At 43.8% G+C, this 7,666-nt stretch overlaps 1 non-coding gene across 1 annotated transcript; it reads right to left on the bottom strand.

The window, feature by feature from the left end:
- Positions 1-587: 587 nt before the first annotated feature.
- TRNAE-CUC (transfer RNA glutamic acid (anticodon CUC)) lies at positions 588-660 on the bottom strand. Its single transcript has one exon. It is a non-coding gene; the product is annotated as a tRNA-Glu (tRNA).
- Positions 661-7,666: the final 7,006 nt, after the last annotated feature.

Genomic DNA, 7,666 nt, shown 5'->3' on the forward strand with positions numbered 1-7,666 from the left:
AGATACCTTCAGGGTAAATTCCTAGACCCGGGGTTGTTGGGTCAAAAAGTAAATAAATGCATATGTACTTTCATCAGCTATTGCCCAAATCCTCTTCAATGGTGCTGTGATAGTTTGCATTCTCACCAGTAGTGTGTTAGATTGTGTGTTTCCCCACAGCTTTGCCCAAAGTATATGTTGTCATCTTCTTTAATTTTGCCATTCCAATGGGAGGGACATGGTTATCTCATTGTGGTTTTAATTTGCATTTTCCCAATCTTGAGTGAGGCTGAATATCTTTTCCTATGGTTAAGGGCCATTTTTATATATTTCTTTGTGAACTGTCTATTCAAGTTTGTCCATTTTTCTGTCAGGCTTTTGGTCTCTCCCCTGCCCTTTTTCAAGGGTATGTATCAGGGAAATTAACCCTTTATCTGTGATAAAGTTTGCAAATGTTTCCTCCTACTTTGTCAGTAGCATTTTGACTTTCTTTATGGTGTTTCTGTCACACAAAAGTTAAAAAAAAATTCTTCTCTGGTCAAATTGCTCAATCTTTTTTTTTTTTTTTTTTTTTCCGTGCTGCGCAGCTTTCAGGATTAGGATCTTAGTTCCCCGACCAGAGATTGAACCTGGGCCCTCGGCAGTGAGAGTGCCAAGTCCTAACCACTGGACTGTCAGGGAATTCCCTCAATCTTTTCTTTTGTTGCACTTGGATTTTGAGTCACAATCTGAAAACCTTTACCTACTCCCAGGTTGTAAAGGAACTCACCCATGTTTTTTAATAGTACTTGTGTGATTTTTATTTTTTTACATTTAGATCTCTGATCCATTTGGAATTTATTTTTCTGTATGGTGTGAGGTATGGATCAATTTTATTTTTCTCCAAATGGTTACCTGATTATCTCAGCACCATTTATTAAAAGGTCAATTTTTGCCTTTGAGTGTTTTTAAAAAACACTCTAATAATCCATTTTAGGATAATCTATCTAGATAAAAAATACTTGGCCAAAGTTTCTGGCTAGAATCTACCCTCCAGATTTATTTCATTCCTGGTTGACGTTACTCTGACCAATGGCTGGCTAGCTTAGCACCTGGCGTCACGCTAAGCTGGCTTTGTGATGACAAGTCTGTAGCAGGACACGGCCCTGTGGCCAATTTCAGCATCAGAAGTCTGCCCTCTGTGGATTGGTTCCCATGGTAGCTTTCCAATCTCCTGCCTCTAGTTATTCCCACAATTTGAAACTTTACCAGCTTCCCTTAGCCCTTGATTGCTGTGGTCCGTTTTCCTCTTTGGTCTCTAAAAACTCAGGGCATTCTTTTAAACACTAGTTTCAAAGTTTGCTGTGCATTATTCTTGTTTCAAATTTGTATGACCCAATGAAATGGAGAAGAGATGAAGGGACCAAGAGAGAGAAGAATATTTCTTCTTTGTCTTTCCCTTGGAGTTCCTCTCATCTGTCTAAAGTGATGTTACATTAGAGAACCTGGAGGCACATTCATTTCCTTGTATAGTGAGCACTTACTGAATACCAACTGTATGCTAGTCCTTGGGCTAGCCCTGGACATAATGGTGGCAAGGCACAGCCCTGGCCTTCTGGTGCTCATGGTCTAATAGGGAGGGCTCAGATGGCAATAGATAATGAAGCTATTATATAAATAGATAATAACAATGCAATGTGTTCGGTTGTTTGGTAGAAGTATAAAATACTGTGGAAGTAATACGAATAGAGAAATCTGTGGTTTGAGAGTTTACAGGATGGGAATGGAAGCTGGAGAGAAGTTTTCAAGATACCCTCTTCAGTAATAATAATAAAAATAGGTACTGTTCTATGGTTAGAAGGTCCTTTCACCTCTAGTGTGTCACTTGATCCTCAGAGGACTACCATCTGTTAGGTGGTAATGTTCCTTCCATTTTGCAGATGAGGAAACTGAGGTTTGAAGAAAAAGAAGCAAAACTGGGATGTGAGTCTAGAGCTTCTGATCTCACTGTCTGTTATTCCTTTTCCATAGCCCACCCCCTCTGGGTATGTTTTTCTGGCTTGTTTTTCCTGGGACCGGACAGACATTGGCACATACAGCCTGAATTCTTTGAGGATGTGGTTCACTCTCCATGGCCCCCTCCTGAGTAGGTGGAAACCAATTAGCCATTTGCCTCCCATCCCTCGCCTCACCCCTCCCCGTCTCCACTTCTCTCTCTCTTCTCAGTTTTCTCTTTAGTAAAGAGGGAACAGTAATAGCAATAAAATCTCCTTCAGAGGGCTCAGAACCAAGGGAGAAAATGTATGTGACCTGGGTTGGAAATTATAAAATCCTACCCCAATATGGAAGATTATTGTAATTTTCTCCACTGGCACATGCTCACAAAGAACAGGCAACAATAGCCAGTAACAGCTACTATGCTTTGGTAGGTTACTATGCGCCTGCTGCTGTGTCAAGCACTTTATATACAATATCTAATTTAGTCCTTGTAACAACCCAGCAAGGGAGGAACCCTCGTCCTCATTTTACGCATAAGGAAACCTCAACTTGGACAGGTGAAATCACGCAATCAGGATTTGAATTCAATGTGATATTAAAATCTGCTTTCCAGAGGTGAGGAGAAAAGCCTTCTGGTTCCTTCCACTCCGTGCCCTGTCCCATGAACCTCACCTCCTTACTACCAGCCTTTCCCTCACTATGCCTGTTTTACACACCCAGCCCCCTGCCTCGCGCCTCTGCTGCCAGCAGGAACACAGGATGGACCTGAGGTCAGGAGGAGGGAATTTGGTTCCTCCCAGGTCTGGGGAACAGCTCAGAGGCTTGCCTGACTGCCATCCCTTTTGGGGTGCGTGCTGGCCCCTCAAACTGGAGAGTGAATGCTGTCAGCTCCGAGGACCCGGGCTGAGGAAAGACGAGGACAAAGAATGCATGGGCAGCAGCTTTCTGGATGAGCGACCAGGCATGTTTGGGGCTGCGTTGTCTCAGTCTTGAGGAGCCTGGTGTTTCTGCCACCGCCCAGTGCCATGTCGTGATTGTCTGCAGCGACGTCTTAAAGCCCCAGAGACATCCTTAAAGATATTTGGAATATTTTGGTTGCTCTTCAGGTATTTTTGTTTTTTTCTTGGAAAGCTTTGGCTGCCTGATTCTCAGGGTCACATGGGCCGCTTTCCAACATGGCTGGCCAGGGCTGTAGGGGAAGGAAGCGCACCGGCTTGGGGTGTCAGTCAGAGCTGTTTGGGTGCAGAAGACAGAAGTCAGACTGGCTCCAGCTTAGCGTAAAGGGGGGATCTGTGGACAGTGTAGGTGACTGAACGAGGTGTGGTAGAATGAGTTGGGCGAGGTCACCTGTGAATGGTTTTCTGAGCAAGGAGCCTCACATACTCTCCATCCTTCCCTTTTTCTCTTTCTACACATCTTCGTGGAGTTCTCTTAAGGTATGTGTAGATCAGTGCACCCATGATTGAGCCCCTAGGGTGGTGTGAAGAGAAGGCTGCTCAGAGGAACTTCCCTTTGACTTTGCAGCTTGGTGAATCCCCACTGAAAGAACTTGGCCAGTGCTGCTTCACTGGGAATGATTGCTGGTTTTGTGGGGACTCAGAGCAGGAGAAAGCTGAAGGAGAGAGTTTTCAAGTCCGTTACCTGGGCCCGAGAGGAACCCAGAGTCCTTATCACCTCATCTAGAAGAGAATATGTGAGGATCGAGGGCCAGAAATGAGGGGAGACCTGCCCCTCTTGTTTCCAACTGGCCAGGAAAAGACACCACTGAATTCCTCAGGAAGAAGACCATGTGAGTCTGGCTGGAAACAACCGTCCAGCTCACCATGTGTCTCTCTCCTCGGTAATCACCATCTAAAGAGAGTCAAAGTAAAAAACAAACAACCCAATCAAAAAATGGGCAGAAGACCTAAATAGACATTTCTGCAAAGACATACAGATGGCCGAGAAGCACATGAAAAGCTGCTCAACATCACTAATTATTAGAGAAATGCAAATCAAAACTACAATGAGGTATCACCTCACACCAGTCAGAATGGGCATCATCAGAAAATCTACAAACAACAAATGCTGGAAAGGGTGTGGAGAAAAGGGAACCCTCTTGCACTGTTGGTGGGAATGTAAATTGATACAGCCACTATGGAGAACAGTATGGAGGTTCCTTAAGAAACTAAAAATAGAATTACCATAGGACCCAGCAATCCCACTACTGGGCATATACCCAGAGAAAACCATAATTCAGGAAGACACATGCGGGACTTCCCTGGTGGCACAGTGGATAAGACTCCGCACTCCCAATGCAGGGGGCCTGGGATCAATCCCTGGTCAGGGTACTAGATCCCACATGCATAAGAGTTCGCATGCTACAACTAAGGAGCCCAGGAGCCCCAGCTAAGACCTGGTGCAACCAAATAAAGAAAGAAAAGAAAATCAATGTAATACACCATACTAATAGATTAAAGGATAAAAACCACATGATCATCTCAACAGACAGAAAAAACAGAAAAAGACATATGCATCCCAATGTTCATTGCAGCACTATTTACAACAGCCAGGTCATGGAAGCAACCTAAATGCCCATCGACAGACGAATGGATAAAGAAGATGTGGTACATATATACAATGGAATATTACTCAGCCATAAAAAGGAACGAAATTGGATCCTTTGTAGAGACGTGGATGGACCTAGAGACTGTCATACAGAGTGAAGTAAGTCAGAAAGAGAAAAACAAGTATCGTATATTAACGCATATATGTGGAATCTAAAAAAATGGTACAGATGAACCGGTTTGCAGGGCAGAAATGGAGACACAGATGTAGAGAACAAACGTATGGACACCAAGGGGGAAAAGTGGCAGGGGGTGGTGGTGGTGGTAGTGGGATGAATTGGGAGATTGGGATTGACATGTAGACACTGATGTGTATAAAATAGATGACTAATAAGAACCTGCTATATAAAAAAATAAAATTCAAAAAAAGTGAAAAAAAAATAGAGATGGTATTTAAAACACATTGGTGGCAAGAAGATTTACTTCCGTTGCTCATGGCCTCAGGATTTTCCTAAAGATGCTTTTTAGTTTTCATTGTGAAAAATCTCCCCCTCCCCATGACATCTTCTCCAGAAGCTCAATGTATTAGTGACCCATTGCCGTGTGACAAATTACCCCCCAAACTTAGTATTTACATCTTTTTTTTTATTTTAATATTCATTGCTGCGCCAGGTCTTAGTTGCGGCACGTGGGATCTTTGTTGCGGCATGCGGGATCTTAGTTGCGGCATGCGAGATCTAGTTCCCTGACCAGGGATCGAACCCGAGCCCCTTGCAATGGGAGTGCAGAGTCTTAACCACTGGACCACCAGGGAAGTCCCAGCACTTTAGATCTTAAGACGACAGTTTATGTGGGTCAGGAATCTGGGAGCTGCAGGCTGGTGCCTCTGGATCAAGGTGTCCCGTGACACTCAAGCTGTCACATGGGGCTACAGTCATCTCAAGATGGACTCATACTCTTGGCCTTATCTTTAGACCATGTTTTCCTGGAAATGCTGTGGATTCGATCTTTGCTTAGAAGACATTTCTAAATGTTAGCATCCTTTACCACCTATAAAGGCTGAGAAGTTGCCAAACCATCAAGTCCTTTCTCCCTTTTGTTTTCAGCCCTTCCCTCAGTTTATCTCTCTCTCTCTCACACACATTTTACCATATGCAGCAACAAAGTATCAGGGTCACTTTTACACAGCAGATATTTATTTCTTACAGTTTTAGAGGCTAGAAGTCCAAGATCAGGGCGCCAGCGCGGTTGGGTGAGAGGACTCTCTTCAGGTTGCAGACTTCTTTTTTGGGGGGAGCTTCGGGGGGGCTTTATTAAGTGATGCTTTAGTCTCAGTCTCTGTCAGCAGACTTCTTGTTATATCTTCACATGGTGGAAGGGGCAAGGGAGTCCTCTGGGGCCTCTTTTATAAGGGCACAAATCTCATCCATCAGAGCTCTGCCCTCATGACCTAATCACCTCCCAAAGGCCCCACCTCCTAATACCATCACATTGGGCATTAGGATATCAACATAGGAATTTGGGGAGCACACGTTCAGATCAAATCAATCATTGATTTCAAAAATCTAAGGCTAGGGCTTCCCTGGTGGCGCAGTGGTTGAGAGTCCGCCTGCCGATGCAGGGGACATGGGTTTGTGCCCCGGTCTGGGGGAATCCCGCGTGCCGCGGAGCGGCTGGGCCCGTGAGCCATGGCTGCTGAGCCTGTGCGTCCGGAACCTGTGCTCCGCAACGGGAGAGGCCACAGGAGTGAGAGGCCCGCATACCGCAAAAAAAAAATCTAAGGCTATAGGGAGAAAGACATTTATACATTGGGGAGCTTATCAACTAGGGTGGGAGCCTCAGACTTTTGTAGTAAAAGAATTAAGTAATGATCCCCCAAGAATGTGGGCTAACTGATTGCTCTCCTTTTGAAGTTATGGAAGAAATGATATTAACATTCAGGGGACTTCCCTGGCAGTCCAGTGGTTAGGCCTTCACACTTTCATTGCTGAGGGCACGGGTTCAATACCTGGTCGGGGAACTAAGATCCCTCAAGCCGTTATGCGTGGCCAAAAAATAAAACAAAACAAAACAAAAAGAAATGATGTTAACATTCATAAACAAGAATCTAAGCAGCCCGCGCTGTTCCACATCTCTATTAGTAGATGAAGTCAACTGTAACAACAAAACAGGCCTCCAGTGGCCTGAGGCCCTTCCAATTGTCATGATGAATATGAGGGCTGCAGTTCAAAGGACTGTGGGGCTGCAAACCAGATGACACCATCAGGGGACAGCCTGCGATGGCTCCAAACCCTGGAGGACATATTACTGTCTTTGTCCAAGACACATTTCTATTCCAATTCCTTTTCATCCTAAGTGTGAGCTGCCAGGAGAACACTGGACTCTATACCAACCCAGGCCTCCAGCCAGGAGACTATGTACGTGAAGAAATTCTGGATAAGGAACTGGCTCACAAGTGGATGCTCACAGCAGAAATTAACACAACATTGCAAATCAACGATACTTCAGTAAAATAAACTTTTAAAATAACATCCCATCCCCTTTGCCATATTCTAAGCAAGTCATGGGGGGAGGGGATTGTAAAAGAAAGAGCATGAATCATTGGGGGTCACCTTAAGGGTATATTTGCCATACTGGGTTATGAGATAGATAACCCGAATTTTGCTCTGACTCCACCATTTATTGGATGTGTATCTTTCAGTGAGCCATTTCACTTTTCTTGATATGTCATTTCATCTCTAAATTAGAGCTAATAATTTGCTCCCTGCCCATGTCACAGTTTCTGAGAAGATTAAGTGAGATAATGCGTGTGCAGAAGCTACAGAACTATGAGATTATAATGTACTAATAAACATACATGGATTACCCAGATGAAGCTTTTATTAGAACTAGTTCTCTTCCTTGGAACTGAACAAATGTTGGGTTGCATAAATTTCTGATCTTTCTGTTGTCAGGGGCTTAAATATACTTGGATAACAAAAGACTATGTTTAATTTTATAGAGACATTTATAGTGCAATCAGTTATGCTAATGGAAAATGTATATGTGAAAATCTTGACAACTAAGAGACTCTTGAGGGTGTTTTTTCAGAATTATTTAAAACATCATAAATATAGATTATATGACTTTTGCATAATATCCTGCCAGCCACAGATGCCTGCCAA

The sequence above is a fragment of the Lipotes vexillifer genome, unplaced genomic scaffold, assembly GCF_000442215.2.
Source record: "Lipotes vexillifer unplaced genomic scaffold, Lipotes_vexillifer_v1.1 scaffold796, whole genome shotgun sequence".
In the NCBI taxonomy this organism is placed as follows: Eukaryota; Metazoa; Chordata; class Mammalia; order Artiodactyla; family Lipotidae; genus Lipotes; species Lipotes vexillifer.